The sequence below is a fragment of the Podarcis erhardii genome (assembly GCF_964252035.2).
Source record: "Podarcis erhardii genome assembly, chromosome: 2".
Classification (NCBI taxonomy): domain Eukaryota; kingdom Metazoa; phylum Chordata; class Lepidosauria; order Squamata; family Lacertidae; genus Podarcis; species Podarcis erhardii.
In genome coordinates, this window is record NC_138498.1 from 77,986,997 (window position 1) to 78,006,503 (window position 19,507).

Below are 19,507 nucleotides of genomic sequence, written 5' to 3' on the forward strand. Positions count from 1 at the left end.
CATTACTGAACTAAATATATTACATGTCAACATGATTCCACCCCACCCCCCCATTTTGGTCTGTATTGGTCTGTGTTTGTGTGTAATTGCAGAATTCAAAGCTCAGTTTGAAATGAGGAACCTTAGTTTATTAAAATATATTCAGCATGCCAAATTACAATCCTGGTTTCATCTAGATTGTCTTGTAGACTTTAGCGAGAAGTGAAAAGGTGCAACCGAGGTCAGAATTCTTCCTCTGCATATTTAAATATGTGTTAATAATGACAATAGTTTTATACATTCATTTGGGTTTTTCCAAGCTCAGTAATGTGAGTCAACTATGATCTAGATGGCTTTAGTCAACCAAGGCTTTTAGACGAATGAACAGGACTTGATGCTTCATCATTTTATATGAAGACAGAGCCAGTGCTAACTCACAAGCCACATACTGTGAAATAGTTGTGAAGTGTAGCCATAGTGCAACTAATAAAATAGCTCCAATATAAAGAAGGTTTTCACAAGTGACCTATTAAAATTAATGGGATTTCAGCTATTTCCAGCTAACTTGTTCATTGATTCCAATAGGCCTAAATTTCCTCAGAAACTTCTACTCAGAAATAAGCCCCATTGAGTTAAATACTATTGCAGCCTGAACTGGAAGTAGCTTGAATCCTGAATGCCTACCCACCAGTGGGGTAATCATGTGAGTAAAGTTCCATTCACAAGTAGCTCCTGCTGGCAGAGGAAATATGACCTTTATTGATTGCTCTTTCGTTGTGTCTGCATGCTATGGAATGTTGTGGGGAAGCTTCAGAATAGTGGAGTTTCCTCCCACAAGTAGGATTCTTCACTGGACTGCAAGTCTTGCATGAATGGAAGCTGCTGTTCTATTCATGGAATTGAGAGGAAGACAGCATCTTAAGTCACTTCCTTAGCTATCTTTTTCCTAAGCCCCCTAAAATAATCTTTTACATTTATATTTTGAATAGAAGAAAAATGATTTGTAGTATGTGAAAAAAAGAAACTATGCTAATAAATACATGGGAAGAGAGAGAGAAAAAGAGTGCCATTGAAAATTGGAGCATTAAACACAATAGATCAATGACAGTTGGTCACTGTGAATATTTCAATGACAGAGAAGAAAGAAATCTGAGAAGCCGAAGTGCTGTACGACTCCTTGGGAAATGGTGATAGGTAGACTTCAAAAGGTTCTGATATTCATTTCAAGTCTTCAAAGTCTGGTGTTTGATAATCACAAAAAAAGAGTGGTTATGTGAGAATTCATGTGCCAGTAATCTTAGAGAATGTTTTCATGTAAGAATTCAGCAGTGGCTTCCCCCGCTCCACTTTACCTGAAAACTCTGTTTGAATTTCTGGTATAGATATTTCTCAGTCTACAGTTTATTGCCCTTTGTGATTACCTTCACCTGTTTTTCTTATTTATTTCAAACATTTATAAGCTGTGCTCACATCTTTCTTGGATTCCAGAGAAGGGTACATAAACATTCAAATAACAATCCAAAATCAAAACTAACAATGCAAAACAACACTGAAAAGATCTGAGAAGTAATAAACTAAAAAGCTATTCAACCACCTCAACCAATGCGTTCTTTTTAAGAAATAAAAAAACTGGGCAAATAAACAAGAAGAGGATGCAGTGTGGGTGCCTGTCACACTTCTTTTAGGATGGGTGTTAGAAAGCCAGCGTTCCAGCACTGAGAAGGCCTTCTCCTTTACAGCTGCATTATACACATCCCTTACAGTTGGAACCTGGAGAAGGCCTCATCTGAAGACCATATTGCATCCTCCTCCTCCTCATCATCATCATTACTCACCCTTCACTCTGGAAGGTACATCTCTTCTTATACTAAATCTACCCATGTGTTAAAATTATTGGCTGATGTCCTGTTTCAACTACCAACCCTGTCAGAGGTGAGAACACGAGGAAAGGTTTTTTCAGCTGTTGTGCCCCAACCGTGTCATGCAATTCATAGGAAGGTTTGCTTGGAGCTGTTTTTGTTATCTGTTAGGCACCAGAGATACTTCTTAAAAACAAAGCAAAAAAACCAAGCATTTTGAATCCCCCAATAAATTTAAACTGAATTTTAATCCACCATTGTCATGCTTAATGTTATTCTATTTTATTGTTTTTCTTGTACTTTAGCCTTTTAATTTATTAAGCCTCTTAGATTTTTATATATATATATATATATATATATATATATATATATATATATATATATATATTGTACTTTCATGTTCTGGTCAGATGCTGCTTCCCACAGGGAAGGCGAGTCAGAAGGTCAGGACCATGGATAGCTCTGAATGAGCAGTTTGCTCCAACAGAAGTTGCAAGCAGTCTGAGGCCTTTTAAACCTATGCCTCTAGACTATCTCTTATTGGAGACTTCCGGCGCTGCCGCCATGGCGGACAGCAGATCCCATGATAGTGGATGCCAGCCGTGCAGTTAATTAAGGATAATCTGGGACTAATTATCCTGACAAACCCCACCCCCCTGGGTCGAAGGGGGAAGAGCTTTCACTCACAGGAGTCACGGCTGGACGCTAGAATACTTTCGGTTTTGGAAAGGCAAAATGGAGAAGTTGTGGCATAATGAGAATTGAGTCCTTGAAGGAGGGGCAATGTTGAAGAGGATTGATTGATTATAACATGAAGGAAAGGATGAATGTAAACAAATATTTCACACAGAAAACTACAGGATATAAATTCCTATTGCAAGTTAATGTATATGTCTTTGTTAAATACGAACGAAAGTCATCACACCAGTGGCTGCTAAAATAAAGGATTAAGATCGGAATTGTTGTATTTGGACTAATTAAGGGAATTGGAGCAGGACCAAGGAATAACATCAACTCCTGATAACCAGAACACAGGAAGTCATCCAAAAATGTTGAATTCGGAACTGATTAATTGGCTCTTTTGACTGTATTATGATTTGGGATGATTAGGTATTGTATTAATGTGGCCTCCATTGGACTGTTATTAATGAAAATCTAATAAAAGTTACTTAAAAAAATAAAATAGACTGTTCCTTTGTGGCAATACTTCCTTGTTAAGAACTTCAGATTCTTATAGGGACAAATCACTGGTCTAAAGATAGGCATTCCTCCCCCATTCCATAGCCTTCCATTTGGTGCATGTTCTGTGCCACTGTATCAGTGAAGTAATGTGGGAGGCACAAGACCCAGAGGGTCCTGGCTCTGGTTTTGTAGGCCTGGTAGTATGGAAGGCTGTTCTGTGAGCTCTTGTCTGAAAGTCTCAGGAACAGTGGTCTCCTGGGCTCCAGCAACGAGCTCAAGGCATGAGAGCAAAGAAATAATTCACAATCTGCACTGCTGCAATTTAATCTTACTCATAGATTTGAACAGTCATACCATTTTATTGTTAGAGTCAAGAAGCGGCTGTTGTATGATGATTAGTTCACTGAAACAAGGAAAAATGGGTGAGGACTGCAGGGCCTGCTCCCTTCCAGGGCCTTTTCCAACTGGCCCAGGGGGCGTGGCCCAGGCCCTCTCTCCTGGCTATAAAGGGACTCCTGCTGCAGTGAGGCCTCGGACCATCGGCTGGGTGAGGACTGCAGGGCCTGCTCCCTTCCAGGGCCTTTTCCAACTGGCCCAGGGGGCGTGGCCCAGGCCCTCTCTCCTGGCTATAAAGGGACTCCTGCTGCAGTGAGGCCTCGGACCATCGGCTGGGTGAGAACTGCAGGGCCTGCTCCCTCCCAGGGCCTTTTCCAACTGGCCCAGGGGGCGTGGCCCAGGCCCTCTCTCCTGGCTATAAAGGGACTCCTGCTGCAGTGAGGCCTCGGACCATCGGCTGGGTGAGAACTGCAGGGCCTGCTCCCTCCCAGGGCCTTTTCCAACTGGCCCAGGGGGCGTGGCCCAGGCCCTCTCTCCTGGCTATAAAGGGACTCCTGCTGCAGTGAGGCCTCGGACCATCGGCTGGGTGAGAACTGCAGGGCCTGCTCCCTTCCAGGGCCTTTTCCAACTGGCCCAGGGGGCGTGGCCCAGGCCCTCTCTCCTGGCTATAAAGGGACTCCTGCTGCAGTGAGGCCTCGGACCATCGGCTGGGTGAGGACTGCAGGGCCTGCTCCCTCCCAGGGCCTTTTCCAACTGGCCCAGGGGGCGTGGCCCAGGCCCTCTCTCCTGGCTATAAAGGGACTCCTGCTGCAGTGAGGCCTCGGACCATCGGCTGGGTGAGAACTGCAGGGCCTGCTCCCTCCCAGGGCCTTTTCCAACTGGCCCAGGGGGCGTGGCCCAGGCCCTCTCTCCTGGCTATAAAGGGACTCCTGCTGCAGTGAGGCCTCGGACCATCGGCTGGGTGAGAACTGCAGGGCCTGCTCCCTCCCAGGGCCTTTTCCAACTGGCCCAGGGGGCGTGGCCCAGGCCCTCTCTCCTGGCTATAAAGGGACTCCTGCTGCAGTGAGGCCTCGGACCATCGGCTGGGTGAGGACTGCAGGGCCTGCTCCCTTCCAGGGCCTTTTCCAGCTGGCCCAGGGGGCGTGGCCCAGGCCCTCTCTCCTGGCTATAAAGGGACTCCTGCTGCAGTGAGGCCTCGGACCATCGGCTGGGTGAGGACTGCAGGGCCTGCTCCCTCCCAGGGCCTTTTCCAGCTGGCCAAGGGGGCGTGGCCCAGGAACAAACTTTTGGAACAAACTCTTGGGAAGGGTGGGAAGTGTTCTGCCATTGCTTCCCTGTTCCAGGGCGTTAATGTGCTTTAAAATGTCCTCAAGCAGTCGGTGGCAATTTAAATTTTTATTTCTTTTTTTCCATTGCTGGGGGTGGGTGGGATGGATATTTGGTTGGGGATTAATTTTAGCATGATTGTTCTGTTCCTTTTTGTTGTTGTTGTTGTTTTATTGGTTCTGTATAGTTTATGTTTTGTTTTGAAGGGGCTAGATCAGGGCTGCCTGGGAGTGGGGCCCCAGTCATCACGATGGCTTGGACAAGTTCCACAGGGGGGGAAGCCCTGGGACATCCGATCTCGGTGATCATGGGCAGGAGGCGGAGTTACGCTAAGACCAGACCATGTCATTACCGAGGAGGCAGGTTTAGTCGTTGTTTGAAGACTATCCCTGCCTCCGGGTCTGGCCTTGACCGGATGGATACTGGAATCAACAGGGGAAACCTACATGACCTGAAGGTGTTGCTGTGTAATGCCAGGTCAATGAGGAATAAAACCACTGCCATCCACGACCTGATTGTGGATGGAGGACTTGACCTGGCATGTGTGACAGAGACCTGGTTGGAGGAAGCAGATGGGCCTGTCCTTGCCGCTGCTTGCCCACCAGGTTTCTCTTATGCACAGCAACCCAGGTCATGTGGGCGGGGAGGGGGGGTTGCAGTGATTTTTAGGAAGTCACTAGCTTGCACCAGGCGTCCTACTGGGAAGATCCAGTTTTCTGAGTGCATGTTCTGGAAGTTGGGCAATAGGGGCAGTACAGGATTCCTTTTGGTGTACCGACCTCCCCGCTGCACCAAGGATTCCCTGTCTGAGCTGCTTCAGGTCGTGGCGGATTTTCTCCTGGAGACACCTAGTTTGGTTGTCCTAGGGGATTTTAACATCCATGCCGACACGACCTTACAAGGGGCTGCTCGGGACTTCGTGGAAAGCATGGCCTCCATGGGGCTGTCCCTGAATAAGTTTGGCCCAACTCATAGTCATGGACATGCCTTAGACCTGGTGTTCACCTCTAGTGACGTGGGTGATCTGACACTAAGTAAAAGTGAAACAAAAGAAGTGCCATGGTCAGATCACTTCCTGGTGCAACTGGACTTCTCCGCGACCCTTCCCCTCTGCAGGGAGGTGGGACCAATTCGGATGGTCCGCCCCCGCCACTTAATGGATCCAAATGGTTTCCAGAGAGTGGTAGGGGATGCCTTATCCCATGTTGATGGCCTTTCAGCTGATTCCCTGGTGGCCCGCTGGAATGCGGAGTTAACCAGGGCTATCGACTGTCTGGCTCCGAAGCGCCCTCTCCGATTGCATGGAGCCCGGACAGCTCCGTGGTTTTCTTCGGAGCTGAGGGCGATGAAACAATCGCTGAGACGGATAGAGCGTCGGTGGCAAAAAACTCACTCCGAATCTGACCGGACACAGGTTAGAGCTCAACGTCGAGCCTACCAAGTGGCGATAGCGACGGCGAAGAAGACTTTCTTCACCGCCTCTATTGCATCTGCAGAAAATAGTAGCAGGAGACTTTTTCAGGTGGTTCGTAATTTAACGGAACCACCTTTACCACCGGGGCTTTGTAAAGACCCCAAGATCTCCTGCAACGATTTTGCAAAGTTTTTTGCAGATAAAATCACTCATATTCGGAAGGAGCTAGACACCACCGTGGGAGCAGGGCTGGGGCGGGAGAGTGCTAGAGCTCTGTCTGGTCAAGTTGCATGGAATCGATTTCAATCCATTACCCCCGAGGATGTGGACAGGCTGCTTGGACGCGTGAAACCAACCACCTGTCTCCTGGATCCTTGCCCATCCTGGCTAATAAAAGCAAGCCGGGAAGGGCTGGGCGATGGGCTCTGCGGGGTGGTGAATGCTTCCCTCTGTGAGGGAGCATTCCCAGATCCGCTGAAAGAGGCGGTCATCAAACCGCTTCTTAAAAAACCATCTTTAGACCCGGCCAGTATGGCCAACTATCGCCCAGTCTCAAATCTTCCATTCTTGGGCAAGGTGATTGAGCGCGTGGTTGCTGAACAACTCCAGGCACGCCTGGAGGAAACGGACCATTTGGATCCCTTCCAATCGGGATTCAGGCCTCATCATGGGACTGAAACTGCCTTGGTCGCGCTGGTTGATGATCTCCGGCGAGCTAGGGACAAAGGTGAGAGCTGTTTCCTAGTTCTGCTGGATCTCTCAGCGGCCTTTGATACAATCGACCATAACATCCTTCTGGACCGTCTTGAGGGGCTGGGAGCTGGGGGCACTGTTATACAGTGGTTTCGCTCCTTCCTCCTGGGCCGTGTTCAGAAAGTGGTGGTGGGGGATGAGTGTTCAGACCCCTGGGCCCTCACTTGTGGGGTGCCTCAGGGTTCCGTCCTCTCCCCCATGCTTTTTAACATCTATATGAAGCCGCTGGGAGAGATCATCAGGGGGTTTGGACTGGGTGTCCATCAATATGCAGATGATACCCAGCTCTACCTCTCTTTCAAATCAGAACCAGTGAAGGCGGTGAAGGTCCTGTGTGAGTGCCTGGAGGCGGTTGGAGGATGGATGGCGGCTAATGGATTGAGGTTGAATCCTGACAAGACAGAAGTACTGTTTTTGGGGGACAGGGGGCGGGCTGGTGTGGAGGACTCCCTGGTCCTGAATGGGGTAACTGTGCCCCTGAAGGACCAGGTGCGCAGCCTGGGAGTCATTTTGGACTCACAGCTGTCCATGGAGGCGCAGGTCAATGCTGTATCCAGGGCAGCTGTCTACCAACTCCACCTGGTACGCAGGCTGAGACCCTACCTGCCCGCGGACTGTCTCGCCAGAGTGGTGCATGCTCTAGTTATCTCCCGCTTGGACTACTGCAATGCGCTCTACGTGGGGCTACCTTTGAAGGTGACTCGGAAACTACAACTAATCCAGAATGCGGCAGCTAGACTGGTGACTGGGGGCAGCCGCCGAGACCACATAACACCGGTCTTGAAAGACCTACATTGGCTCCCAGTACGTTTCCGAGCACAATTCAAAGTGCTGGTGTTGACCTTTAAAGCCCTAAACGGCCTCGGCCCAGTATACCTGAAGGAGCGTCTCCACCCCCATCGTTCTGCCCGGACGCTGAGGTCCAGCGCCGAGGGCCTTCTGGCGGTTCCCTCATTACGAGAAGCAAAGCTACAGGGAACCAGGCAGAGGGCCTTCTCGGTAGTGGCACCCGCCTTGTGGAACGCCCTCCCATCAGATGTCAAAGCGATAAATAACTACCTGACATTCAGAAGACATCTTAAGGCAGCCCTGTTCAGGGAAGTTTTTAATCTGTGATATTTTAGTGTATTTCTGGTTTTTATGGAAGCCGCCCAGAGTGGCTGGGGAAACCCAGCCAGATGGGCGGGGTACAAATAATAAATTATTATTATTATTATAAAAATAAATAAATACTTTAAATACTTTCAAAATCTCATTGGAAATGCCAGGCAAAACTGCTTCTCTTTACTCAGTTTTTTGTTCCTTAGTTTGGAAGGTTCTAGATATTTGTAGTTTCTTTCAGGGGATGGGATTTGTTAGACCTGCCTTTTACATGAACAGATAATAATAATAATACTTGTTTCTGAAGTTTGACCTGCAAGATACAAAAAGGTAGCAGTCTGTAAACATATAGGTATTGTGCAACTACTGTTTTTGTTGTGTATTGGTTTGCAGTGCTTTCTATGCCTGGATACTTTGTGATGAATAACAAACATCAGCAGTGCAGATTTAGAAAAGTTCCTGCCAAGACTATGCAGCAAATACTCTTGGCAACTTCTGCTGCAGGGATAGTATTAGCACTGAAAAGGAAAATAGCACAGATTGAAAAGCCAGTAAGCATCCTTCATTAGAATTTTTTGACTTTACATGTAGACAAATGGTACCAAACTGGTGAAACTTCAGTTGTTTGGTGAAACTTGTGCTTCAGAATTCTGAAATTAGAGTTCTTTCTTTTTCTTTTTAAACCTGATAAAGAAACATGTAACATGCCGAAGCTTGATTTTCGTTTTGATAAAACTACGGTTTGGGGGTAAATAGAGGCAGAATAGTAGGATCCCATGACTAATTAATAGGAACAAAGATCTAGCAGCACTTTTGACACCTTTAAAGGGTATAGAATATAGTGAGTGTCCCCCTCAAATGAGCAAAATTGGTCAGGTGAAAAATGCAAGATGGCAGTCATAAATAATTATTTAAATTCATTTTCCCATCTCCTTTGCATTCAGTTATAATATAATGCTGGAAGTTACTATTGTCTATAGCTGCAACCACTAGAAAATCACCAGTAAGTTCTTGTGGACATATCTTTAAATGTCATGTTGTTGTTTAGTCGTTTAGTCGTGTCCGACTCTTTGTGACCCCATGGACCAGAGCACACCAGGCACTCCTGTCTTCTTTAAATGTCATACTTGCCCATGAACATACTTGCCCATGCATTTTGAGGCCGTCTTGGTAGCTCATCCCAGATTTATTGTTTCTGTAATCTGCAACTCCTGGTCAGTCCATGGAAAATCACTCATATAGCAGCCTGAAAATATGTTTGCTTCCCAGTGGTGAATAAAACCATTAGTGATGTCAGTACTATAATCTGTGCATCCTCACAGCCATGGTATTTATACATAGGAGGTCATGAGACGTGGATGGTGCTGTGGTCTAAACTACTGAGCCTCTTGGGCTTGCCGGTCAGAAGGTCATTGGTTCAAATCTGTATCATGGTAGAGAGCTCCTGCTGCTCTGTCCCAGCTCCTGCCAACCTAACAGTTCAAAAGTACACCAGTGCAAGTAGATAAATAGGTACCGCTGCAGAGGGAAGGTAAATGGCGTTTCCGTGTGCTCTGGCACTCACCACAGTCCTCCGTGCACCAGAAGCAGTTTAGTTATGCTAGCCACATGACCCGGAAAGCTGTCTGTGGACAAATGCTGGCTCCCTTAGCCTGAAGTGAAATGAGTGCCGTACCCCATAGCCTCCTTTGACTGGACTTAACTGTCCAGGGGTCCTTTGCCTTTGCCTTACATAGGAAGTCATTAAATTCCACTGAGTCTTCTATAACTCTTAGTGCCTAGCTTAGCCCTGCTTCATCAGCTATAATGTTATTCAATGGCTTAGAATTGTGTGTTGAGTAACTTTTCATGTGCTGAATTGTCATACTTTCATTTCTTTGGAAATACTCATGAAACCAAAGTATGTTGGGAAACTCACTCTGAAACATTTCCTTTATTATTGTGGATTCTCTCTCACAACTTTTGCAACCAAAGTTTTTGTAAAAAGGTTTGAGTCTTTGAGAAGACCTCTGCTCTTGATTCTATCATTCAACTATAATGCAATGGACATGATTGGAGAACATTTGCTGAACCTCTGGTAGTCATGTCATCTGACAGTATCGTCACCCATCACTTTGAACTTGGTGACATAATGGTGAACCATACCGGAACAAAACCAGCTGTACAGAAACTCAGCAACTAAGAATTAACACCTCGTAGCCATAACCAGTCCACTTCCAGATGTTGTACCCCAACTCTCATCAATTCCAGTCACCATGACTAATGGTCGGGGTGATTAGAGTTGAAGTCCAATGTCATCTGGAGGCCCATAGGTCCCCCACCTCTATAGACTTTAGGTGGACAGTATGTGTCTTGAATGCCTCACAGGCACCCAGGCATCAGTTTGAACACCAGTGGGAATAAGAACATAAGAAGAGCCTACAAGAGCCCATCGAGTCCATCATCTCATTCTCACAGTTGCCAGCCAGCTGCCTATGGGAAACCCGCAAGCAGCACAAAAGCACTCTCCCTTCCTGTGGTTTCCAGCAAGTGGAATTCAGAAGCATTACAGCCTCTGACTGAGGAGACAGAGCACAGCCATCAGGGCTAGTAGCCTTCCATAGTCCTCTCCTCCATGAATTTTCCTAATCCTGTTTTAAAGCCATCTAAAAGCTGTCACGATCCAGATTTGTGTTGCATCAGGTACTGATTTTTGCAGCCAAATTTTTTGCAAGAAGGCTGGAGTCCTTGAGAAGATCAATGTGATCCTCAGATTCTCCCCATCCCCCACTCTGTACAATTTACTGCAGCTTCTTTTCACCTATGAAAGTAACACTGAAGTTTAATGAAATTATACAATTCTTGGACCATTAGCCACACCCTCTACTTTTGTTCCAGAGCATTTAGGAAACAGCCGGAGATCATTTGAGCTCATAACCCATGGAATTTGATAAGTGTGAACAGTATTTACTTTTAGGGGAATTCTTAAACACATATAGCAATTTTTGCTTGTAAAAGCCAGTATAATTAGAATTTTCTTGTTGAAATGTTGATCCCAGAAAATGAGATAATTTTATTAAACCAATGTTCTTGAGTATGGGATTATGTGAACTTCTGAGTCTCACAGAACTATTTGTGCAGCAGACAACAATTTTGTTTTCATCCAGTTATTCCATTTTTTTTAAATAAGAGGAATATAAGCATTGTTTTTCACAAAGGATAGTGTATGTTATTCCACGTATATTGGGGTGGAGAAGTGTCCAGGATACATTATTTATTTACTTACTTAGCACATGTATATCTCACTGTTCCAGTTAGGTGACTATTGAAGCTCAACACACACACACACACACACACACACACACACACACACACAAACAGAGAGAGAGAGAGAGAGAGAGAGAGAGAGAGAGAGAGAGAGAAGATGGCCTTGAAAAAATCAACCCACCATATTAAGGAAGGTCTTTAGATCACGGGCAATGGATTATTTCCAGAAGTGAATGGCTACTGCTGCAGCATAATTTAATGGATAGAATGACTGTTTCAAAATACTATTTTCTAGGTGTTATTTATTGTCAACTTTACAAAAACCTGCAGCTTTACTGGAACATTTGTCCTTAATTCTTCATTTAAGCATCATCCCTTATTTTTCTGGCTACCTATAATATATTCGATAATGACATCTCCAGCAATCTGTTGTACTTTTATCATTAATTGCTACTGTTCATACAGTTACCAGAAATTAATTAAAAGGCAACAACCGATCTCATGTGAATATTATGTTGTTTAAAGCTGGCTTATTCCATTAAATTAGGAGTAGTTCTTAGTGAGAAGAAATTGTTATATGAACATGAAACTTGACACTGATATCTTAAACATCAGAAGTGCTATGTTGCAAGGCTAGCTTACCGATAGGCGACTCACACTTCCAAAATGTTCCTTTATGGAATCCATTTTATTATGATGTCTGCAAAAGTATACTGAACCTTCTGTTAATTTTATTCCAACTGTAACAATGTACTCCAGACAGTAATTATCTTGATTATTTGTATGTTGTTGTTTTCTAAAAGCTAATAAACATATCCTTAAACAAAACAAAAAAAGAAATACTATTTATGAAGGCGGGAATTTTGTGATCATCTCAGTGATTTCAATATATAAACAATTTAGCTTATTACCTAGGTCATATATTTATGCCATGTCCACAAGCACTTTTTTGCGTTCTGGAACAAAAACTAGAAGTATGAGATTTGACCCTGGATAGACTATTTACATAGAGTTATATAGTATTTCTAACACCTATTACCTTATTATCTAACATGCCAGATTTCCTTGCTTCCTACACAGAATTTTGCCTTAAGGCTGTCCACTCAGACTGTTGCTAACCAACGTTTTGCTTACTTTGTGTTTGTTCAACAGTGCCAGCTCATATTTCTGGATATATGTCCTCTTAGAGAGAGAGAAAGAGAGAGAGAGAGAGAGAGAGAGAGAGCGCGCGCTGTTTTTCCTAACAACCCCCTTGACTCATGTAATAGAATGAGGAAACTTGGCACTTACAGCTTTTCAAATTCATCACCTGATGAGATGTGACAGTAGATGCACCCTAGCCTCTGAGAGGCCTCTACTGGCATCCCTTTTGACATATTGCAGTAACATGGCAGCTGTCAGCTTTGTTTTATAATGCTATAATTACTAATAATAGAATCCTAAACATTTTTATTAAAAGAATAGAAGTAAACATTTTCTATTAGGATCACACAGTGCTGAACAAAGCAGTACAGCCTTTAAAAATGCAGCAACAACCAAACCCCGATGCAATAAATTCTTGATAATTAAAATGAGAATTCACTATGCAGGTTGCTCTTCCACTGCCACTGGAATGAAGATTGAGTGGGGTGGAAGGTGGGGGAGAAGGTAGGGCACAGCATCTCATGGTAAAAGGTAAAGGACCCCCAGATGGTTAAGTCCAGTCAAAGGTGACTATGGGGTGTGGCGCTCATCTCGCTTTTCAGGCCAAGGAAGCCACAGACAGCTTTCTGGGTCATGTGGCCAGCATAACTAAACCGCTTCTGGTGCAATGGAACATGACAGAAGCCAGAGCATACAGAAATGCCATTACCTTCCTGCCTCATCGGTACCTATTTATCTACTTGCACTGGTATGTTTTTGATCTGCTAGGTTGGCAGAAGCTGGGACAGAGCAACAGGAGCTCACCCCGCCACATGGATTCGAACTAACAACCTTCCGATCAACAAGTCCAAGAGGCTCAGTGGTTTAGACCACAGCGCCACCCCACCCGCATCCCTAGTATCTCATGATCCTTAGAGCGTTGGACAATTCCAAAAGCCTTTATGTGTCCTTCTATAGCCCAGGCTTCCTGACCAGCAAGGCCCTAGAGCTAGCCAAAAATCAGAGAGTTTCCAGATTTCCTTGATTGCAGTAAGGATCCCAGGAGACTCTGGTTGCAGGAAAGCCTAGTGCCAGGATTTCTACTTAATTTGTGGAACAGAGAAGATTGGGAATAGTACCTTTTCTCAATGCCCATATGGAAACAGAAGCACTGAAACATTCCTGTGTTTCTTTGCCTTTGAAAGCTTCAGGACTTGGTTCTTTTTATTTATGTCCTGGTGCAGAGAGATGCAACTGACATCTTGTTGAGGCCCACCAACTTTGGGTTTTGGCCCCACCCACTTTGCACTGTTCAGGCCCTACACATTTTCTTGGGGGGGGGGCTCCCCACCCCTACATAAAACAGCAGATCAACAAAGTGAGCCAATGACTAAAAATCCATTAAGCTATCAGCAATTAAAAGAGAGAGACCAATTATCACAAAACCATAAAATGCCATTAAAAGACTGAGTGAACAGGATGGACTTCACTTGGCACCTTAAAAATGGCAAGAAGGGTGTTAGGTGAGGGTGTTAGGTGGACATTCTTAGGTAGGGATTTCATAACTTGGGTGCCACTACAGAGAAAGCCTTCCAACAGCAGATGGTTTAAGATCTTAATTGATAGGAAGCTTCATCTGGGAGAAGGTAGTATTTCATGTGGAACTGTGATCACCAGAATTATGCAAAAAATCTACCAGTCCATGTGATGAATGTTTACATAGTCACTTCTACAGTGGGGAGAGCTGCTACCAAGGTAGTGTTTAAATCATGCCCTTTCCACTAAGTAATTTTCAGTGTGGAACCATTACTCAGTTTCTTTATTAAGGGTATATGCAGATTCATTTCAAGAGCTTTAGAAGATTTTCTCAGAACATAATTTATTTTCTATTTGAAACATCAGAGCTGACAGAAATATTGTTCCAATATTGACTGTGTATATAGCAGTATTTTTCTATGCCTGCAGGATAATAAACAAAGCAAGTTATTTCCCACCCCCAGCTTGGCATTTGGATATTTATGTATATTGGAGAAAGTTATTCTCTTGGTAACAGCACCTTGAGTATATTTTAGGAATTATAAGTACATTTATGCTTACACATTTTTTCCTTTGGCTGTTGGGTGTAGAGCTAAAAAGAACTGAAATAACAAGACAGCAGCATTATCAGTATGGCAGGATTTAATATTGTGCAATTGAAAAACTGAGATTGGAAACATTTTGTAGCTCATATTCAAAAGTGTTTAAGGGGTTCTTAATGATTGTGGCTCTTTTAGTATTGAAAATAAATGACCTGACACAGCAATGCAAATGTTTGAATAAAGTGTAGTTGTTTTAAAAATGGTCTAAGTGAAGTAGCTTTCATAACGTTCCATGCACCTCATTTTAGCGTTTTAGTATTTTACAGTCAGAACAAAAACATTTTTAAACAACAACAACAACAACAACAACAACAACAACAACAACAACAACACACATTTAAAATAAGTTTAATAGGTAGTTTTCTATCTGAAAAGGATGAAGACATGGCATTTATTTCAATAAACTCAAGGAGACCCACATTCAAGCCAACAAAGACAGAAAAGAGGAGTGGAAGATCTAAGGTCAAATTAAAATTTGCAAAAAGCAGAAACTGCAGAAAGCAGTCCTAACCATTAAAACTGGAGCAGACTGTAAAAGCTTGGTGGTAAACTGGCAGAAGTAAATTTCAGCTTAGAAGCAAAATGGGACAAGCCTGGAAAGAACCAGCAGAATGGCCTTCTTATATGGCTCAAGACCCTCTTAGCAAATATGTGTGTTTGTGTACAGAGGTTATTCTTTGTTCCCCACAGCTGTCCAGAGCTGAGAATGCATTTCCTTGTAGAGGCTCAAATTTGCATATTCTAAACAACACTGGGAAAACAATTCACATATGTATGTGCTGCTGCTTGTTTAAGAATTTGTGAAGAATATTTGAAGTGTTAAGGATTGATCATCTGTCCAGCTGCTCACAGTGCTATGCAGGTGAGGGCCTCTGGCAGATGTCAACTCATCAGGGCTGCTGGCGGATGCATGACTTGTCATTGTTCTGTGTGATGTAGGAATCAGGCTTTAGTGTGCTGGCACATACCCTTTGGAACTCCTTTCTGTTATGTATCAGACAGACACTTTCAATACTGCCTTTCTGCTGTCTATTGAAGACCTTCCTTTTTCAACAAGCCTTCAACAAGTTCTCTCTCTTTCTCTGAGCTGTTATTTTACCAAACACTGAACAGAGAAGGCAGAAATAAGTTTTTGGTTTGTCAGTTTTCCATTTCAGTATAATCAGTCTTCCTCTGCTCTAAATCGCCAATCAGCGATTATTCCTTCTGCTCCCATAATCAGGCTATTTGTATGCTGATCATTTGTCTCTACAGCAACTCACTATCATATTGCAATACACTGCTGCTATTTTGAGATGGTGCCCAAATCATCATATTTATAGTTTATCTTTTAGGTGTTATGCCATAACTTTACTTGGAATTATGTAAATCCACATAGTCAGCAAAACCATCTGAAAAAGGAAATCAATAAGTTTTGTTTTCTCCTGCAAGGTGTCTGATCACCAACACGTGCCTAATTATTCATGCTTTCTGCCAACTGTCATTAGGTGCTGAAAGGCATTCTCAATGTCTGCAACCAAAGGTTTAAATGGTCTAATCTTAACAACTGAAGCGCAACAAATTTTCACTGGCTATTTTTTAAAAATGACAACAAATTATTTTTGGATTACCTCAGTTTAGATTAAATGTTACTTGAAACCAGAAAATAAACTGAAATAGCAGTAACTTTCCAATGCTTTGGAAATAGGCTGTATTGTATTGTACAGGTAGGGACTCTTGCAAACCTACGTCCTTTTTAAAGTGAAGTACTGTGGTATAACGGGACACGGGTGGCGCTGTGGGTTATACCACAGAGCCTAGGACTTGCCAATCAGAAGGTCAGCAGTTCGAAAATCTGTGACGGTGTGAGCTCCCGTTGCTCAGTCCCTGCTCCTGCCAACCTAGCAGTTCGAAAGCACATCAAAGTGCAAGTAGATACATAGGTACCGCTCCAGCGGGAAGGTAAATGGCGTTTCCGTGCTCTGCTCTGGTTTGCCAGAAGTGGCTTAGTCATGCTGGCTACATGACCTGGAAGCTGTACGCCGGCTCCCTCGGCCAATAAAGCAAGATGAGCACCGCAACCCCAGAGTCGGTCACGACTGGACCTTATGGTCAGGGGTCCCTTTACCTTTACCTTACTGTGGTATAACAGCTCCAGGTAATGCTGCACAAGCAACATTTTACTTCCACAGTGGGACTTCCTCCTCCCTCCATGCACTCCCAAATTTGCTCCAGAGGATCCCCTAACTCAATCTTGTGTTCCTTATGAGATGAGAAAGAATGGGACAGAGTGAAATCCAGGAAAACTCAGTGTGAGGCAGATTTTCCAAATACTGGGGTTGGGGGAAGCTCATGATATTCAAGATTTCAGTATCTGTGCTCTATAATTGAAAAATATTTCTAGATCTTTGACCTAGATACATTTGAAGGCTGTTCTTGTTACTGCTGCTGCTTCCAATATGTTTCCTGAATTTTCTTTGCTATGAAACTTGCAGTGTTAAAATAGCAATTTGTCATTATCAGAGACTACAACTTGTTTGTTTATATTTTACTTTAGGACCCACATACCATTGTATGAATACCAGGCAACCATTAGATTACATGCTTATGGTAAGTCTTCTATTTCTTCAGCATGTTTCATGGCCTTGATGTCATTGCTTACATTCATTAATTATGCTCATTATGCTCATTGAGCGCAGTTTATCATTTAAATAATCCCTTGAAACCACTTGAAGAATATCTGAGACTGATACTTCCCAGCTTAAGTACATCCAATTAAGTATATCTTGGTGCTTTTTTTGGCTGTAGTACCATATATTTGGAATGCCATTGCCAAAGAGGAGCTTCTATGGTGCCACCTTGGATATGTTTTTCTGTCCTTTTGTTGTTTTAATTGCTTTGAATGTTACATTCTATTGCATTATTTTCATCCTGTTAGCTCATGCTGAATGCTGAACAACCAATTTAATTAATAAAAAAGTTATTCTTGTGTTGCTGCAATGTTCAAGTTCAAAAACATATTAAATGTGCATTATTAGTATACTGATATAAAAAACTGCCTTGACATGGGAGTGGGGCCTAAACCAATCTGTTTCTTACACAGTTTATGCACACAAAGGAGTATCATAGGCTTAATAGAGCTGTTTACCACCCACCCCCCATGCTTGCACACAGGTCACTCTGCTTTATCTCTCTCTCCCACCTTTGTGAGTACAATGAAGCAGTGCAAAGGATCATTAAGGGGAACAAGAGATCAGGGGGGGAGGGCACTTCCACATGGCAGCTTACTGTGGACAGTGCTGCTGTAGAATGCAAATTTCATGTAGTGTTTATATGACATTACCTTCATCAAAAATGTTGATGCCCAATACAGTGGCACCTCGGATTAAGAACTTAATTCGTTCCAGAGGTCCGTTCTTAACCTAAAACTGTTCTTAACCTGAAGCACCACTTTAGCTAATGGGGCCTCCTGCTGCCGCCATGCTGCTAGAACATGATTTCTGTTCTCATCCTGAAGCAAAGTTCTTAACCCAAGGTACTATTTCTGCGTTAGCGGAGTCTGTAACCTGAAGCGTCTATAACCTGAAGCGTCTATAACCTGAACTCGAGGTACCACTGTATTCTTTTTTCCAATGTGATCCCAATTTACCATTTTTGTGCAAAATCCAATAACTAAAAAACTGAAACCATGTGGAAATGGTAAATCCAGATTAAATGGGGAAGAAAAGTATGGAATCATGATTATCAGTATTATATTTACAAGATGTCAATTGCAAAGAAGTGTGGAGCCAGCATATGATGAAATTGTACAATGGAGGCATGAGATGCACTTTGGTGGGGAGGGAATTCCACAATTTAGGGGCTGCCATGGAGAATGCCCTGTCCCCGGTCACTACCCCAGAACCTCTGAGGGTGGTGGAACTACCAAGAGGGCTCCAAAGGGTGTAGCGTGGTTAGCCAGTGCCTGGGGCATGCACACACTGGGGGTGCGGGGTGCAGAGGGTGAACGGAGCATGACATGAATCTGTATCTGGTTAAATTTATTACTGGAATAGGAGAGACTAAACACCTTTTAACAGCTACTGAGGCCTTTTCAATAAATAGAAATAACATTTATACTTAATATTGCAGGTTATATAGACACATGCAGTCAGTGTGTGTTTGTGTGTGTGTGTGTGTGTGTGTGTGTGTGTAAAAATTAAATCAGTAACCCTTTTAAAAATAGCACTGAAAACACTGAAAACAATTTAAAAGCACGTGCGCGCACCCCCCCCCAAAGTACAACACCCAGCCTCTGAAGATTGCCCCAATAGCCAGTTAGTGGCCAAAGCCCTGCCTTAACAAAAAAAATATTTGTGTTAGGAAAAGGAAAGCAGAGAAAAGGTCATCTTAGTTTCCTGTGAAAGGGAGTTCCACAATCTGGGGCAGCCACTATGCTCACTGTCCTCTCCAGATGTGCCTTTGAAGGTGGTGGGGCCAAAGCCCACCTGAAGATATCAAAGCCTGGGTAGGCTCATATAGCCTGGACCCAAATCTTCAAATCTTCAAATTACCTGGACCTGAGCCATATAAGGCTTAATATGTCATAACCAGCACTTTTATTTCTGCCCAGAAAGGGACCAGTAGCCAGTGGAGCTGTTGTAATAAAGACCTGTTCTTCTAGTAACCAGCTCCAGTCAGCAATTTGTTCATTCAATGCAAGCATTTCAGCTTGCCAGATGGAATGATTCGCCATCTCCTTCCCCTTATGTGCTATTCTGGGCTTGGGGTGGGGGCAGTGTGGGGTATGCAGTGGAAGGTGCGAAGGGAAAGCCCCATTGTGCTAGTCGAAGTCCTTGTGTGGGCTTCTACTAATGGGTCTTGTTAGTTGAATTTGGCCCGTGGCTTTTACTGGAAGATGCACAGCGGACAAGCGGAAATTCATTTGCCATATAAATTGTGAGTTGACTTTTGGCATCTAAGAATAAAACAATATTGTGCCCTTTATCACATTGAATAATTGGACTGCTGCAATGTCATCTTCTTTCCTTTACTGGTGTGATGAATTTGTGCCAGAGTGCTGGCCAGGAATA

The 19,507-nt window shown here is 43.7% G+C and overlaps 1 protein-coding gene across 13 annotated transcripts in view; it reads left to right on the plus strand.

Annotated features, from left to right (window-relative positions):
* Positions 1–19,507, plus strand: part of ATP2B2 (ATPase plasma membrane Ca2+ transporting 2) — a 368,365-nt gene that overhangs the window by 82,923 nt on the left and 265,935 nt on the right. For all 13 annotated transcript variants that reach the window (XM_081847766.1, XM_081847763.1, XM_081847761.1 and 10 more), the window contains exon 2: positions 16,993–17,045. The gene's annotated coding sequence lies outside the window, so the exon portion shown is untranslated. The remainder of the gene's footprint in view (positions 1–16,992; positions 17,046–19,507) is intronic.